This window comes from Larus michahellis, chromosome 3 (assembly GCF_964199755.1).
Source record: "Larus michahellis chromosome 3, bLarMic1.1, whole genome shotgun sequence".
NCBI lineage: Eukaryota > Metazoa > Chordata > Aves > Charadriiformes > Laridae > Larus > Larus michahellis.
Genome location: NC_133898.1, coordinates 36,331,504 through 36,334,684, shown reverse-complemented (window position 1 = coordinate 36,334,684; position 3,181 = coordinate 36,331,504). Strand labels below are relative to the sequence as shown.

At 53.5% G+C, this 3,181-nt stretch overlaps 1 non-coding gene across 1 annotated transcript; it reads left to right on the top strand.

The window, feature by feature from the left end:
- The first annotated feature begins 1,326 nt into the window (after positions 1-1,326).
- Positions 1,327-1,413, top strand: TRNASTOP-UCA (transfer RNA opal suppressor (anticodon UCA)). The gene has a single exon. It is a non-coding gene; the product is annotated as a tRNA-Sec (tRNA).
- Positions 1,414-3,181: the final 1,768 nt, after the last annotated feature.

Below are 3,181 nucleotides of genomic sequence, written 5' to 3'. Positions count from 1 at the left end.
GATGATACCAGAGCTCGTTCAGCTCCAACGGACTAAGTCACGACTTGGAGCCAGGCACTGAAAGCAATGCCGTGCCCAGCAGTGCTCCTGGGTGTGAGCAGGAACGGTGCTGCCCCACCATGTATTTTTCGCTTTCCTTTGCTGACACCTACAAAAGTGCTCCCAGCTTTGGGCTGCGGCCCCGGTTCTGATCCGTACCAGTTTTACCCTGGTGTTTCTCCACTGAGGACCAGTTTTGAGCCTCAGCTTTCCTGAGGCGAGCAAGAGGGGGAATGGGCCTAGGGTTTTATTTATTGCTTACACCAAAAAGAATCATCTAATTAAAAATCACTGGAAACCACATGCATTTGCAGAAATGGCTCCACTTCAGAGGAATCTCTCGAGGCAAATAAGTGAGTAATTTTTCAAGGATTTAGACATTTATGAAAATAGCCTCTATAGTTACACTCCCCAGGATAAAATTACAAGTGTTTTCAATCCTCATACTTCGGGGCATAAGTTGATCCTCAGCTGGGGGCCAGGGAGGAATTTCCTCCCAGAGGATATTATTGTTCTGCGAGGTATCTCGTGGGAGATTCACGTCTTCCTCCAGAGTATTTGGCATTAGCCACCACAGGGGAAAAAAATAAAAGATACTGGAAAAAAAAAAAAAGAGATTTCTCAAAATGAGCCACTGTCTCCTCTGCCGAGTCCTGCCTGTTTATATGCTCTTAACTAATGGGGTGGCCGCATCTACAACCCGCTTAACAACCCAGGCAGCCCCACTGATGGGGAACCCGTGGACCCGCACCGCAGCCGCTGCCGCGCGTGGGAAGCGAGCCCTAGTGGGAGAAGGAAGGCACAGGGGCGTCGGGACGGCAGCGGGCGCTGCAGGCTGCACGAAGGCTGACCCCGCACCGCCTGCTGCCCTGCCAGACCCCGGAAGAGCGGGGATGGCATCACCGCGGGGGCTGGGGCCGGTGCGGGGGAGGCACCACTCCGATGTTGTAAGGGACCCCAGGCATCCGGGAAGGGCGGCGGGAAGGGCGCGGGGCTCCTTCTGGGAAGCGCCGTGACTCACCCGCCCCGCCCCGCCCCGCCCTCGGGGACAACCAATCACCGCCCTGAAATTTGCATACGAGTCGCGGGGGCTGCTGGGTGGGCACCGGGCGCTGCGCCCACCCGGTCCTTTCCCGGTGTGGGAAGTTCCCGACCCGCTGCGGAATCGCTTCCTGCCACCGGCAACCGGCGGAGGGCGCATGCCTGGGGCGAAGCGCCCCTCACCTTAACCTCAGGGCAGCGGAGCCACGGGGCTTTATATAGGGGGGCTATGAAACAGTCCCAATTGCCCGGATGACCCTCAGTGGTCTGGGGTGCAGGCTTCAAACCTGTAGCTGTCTAGCGACAGAGTGGTTCAATTCCACCTTTCGGGCGAGAACGGGCAAAACCGCGGGCGCTGCCTTTTTGCCCCGGGCGCGGATCGGGGACCGCCAGCCCCCGGAGCAAAAAGGCGGCATCCGCGATGAGCCTCGATCCCGACGTGTCGTATCACCCTACAAGAACAGAAAAGTAAATAACAGAAGCCATTCTTTAGATCAGCTCCATATTGACGGTAACCCACCTCCCACCCACACCACAACAAAGATGCTTTGCTTCAGCAGCAAGCAACGGGTGTTAATAATGTCACCCAGCCCCACAAAAAATAAAGGTTAGCATGAAGCTGAAAAACATATTCTTCAAGCAGAAGGCATTTATTTCATGATATCCTATTGCAACAACTCCAGCAGATGATTTGCAGAGCCTCTAGTTAGGATGGGACCCCAACCACCCCCACCACAGGCGAGAGGGAGGATTTCAAGGGCATTTTCTCATCACCTCCTGGTCCCACAAGCAGGAAGGGTGAGTCTACTTGATGAAGAGGAGATCCCAGGGAGACCTTATAGCAGCCTTCCAGTACCTGAAGGGGGCCTACAGGAAAGATGGGGAGGGACTCTTTATCAGGGAGTATAATGATAGGACATGAGGTAACAGTTTTAAGCTGCAAGAGGGGAGATTTAGATAAGATATTAGGAAGAAATTCTTCTTCCTACCACCAAGAAAGGGTGGTGCGACACTGGAACAAGTTGCCCAGGGAAGTTGTGGATGCCCCACCCCTGGAAGTGTCCAAGGCCAGGCTGGATGGGGCTTTGAGCAGCCTGGTCTAGTGGGAGGTGTCCCTGCCCATGGCAGGGGGGTGGAACTAGATGATCTTTAAGGTCCCTTCCAACCTGAACTATGATTCTATGAATTTGCCCCAGAGGGAAAGAAGTAATACCAAGTGAATTATCAGGACTCCATTGTTCCTGGGTGCTTTCTGGGGGGTGCAGTGCTATCTGGAGTTAAGCAGGTAAGCGCCCCTGAGGATCCAAACCAGAATGACTGTTTCCTTTACATCGAATGACTCACTCCAGCCAAAGGCCTGGGAGGAGAAGGGAAGGGCACTGAGGGCCACAACACCGCTCCTGATGGTGGCTTCTGCTTCCAGCCCACCGAGCATCCAAGTCAATCAATCAGAGAGTAGCAGCTGTGGTGCCAGTAAGACCCACAGCTCCGGGAATACACTGGCCTGTTATGGGAAACCTGGGGGAAAAAAAGACCCTCCGTGGCTCACACGGCACATGCCAACTTTTTTTATGGCCTCGCAGGAGACTTGTGTGCGCTCTCCCCCAAGTCCCAGATGGCTATCTATCTGCTCCATGCCGCTCCATTTACCAGCCTGCCTCCTCTGCCCATAATGAACTTTCTATGTGGAATTTTGCTGCGGCCTCAGAAATTGGTATCTGCGCCGCAGTTTGGCTGGGGGCTTTTGTTTGTGTCGGGGGGAAGGGAGCACTGGAAAGGCCTTTGCCCAGTAGTGGGCAGCTGAGAACGTTAACGTTCGATGTCAGTTACCAAGTAGAACATAATACGGCTCTTTCATGTGGTGTTTATAACTGAACATGCTGTTTTGTGTTGGCCTGCTTTTTTTTATTCCAAGAAGTAGTTTTGGATTAAATTATGACAATTACATTCTTATATTCACACACACATACACCCCCGCCAGCCCCCACCCTTGCCCTGCGTGCACACAAACACAAATGGGAATTATGCACTCGGAGCGCGATTTGAACTATACAGCCTGGGATCTGTGCCTGGCATTGAGTTCACTTTTTTCCTCCAGAAC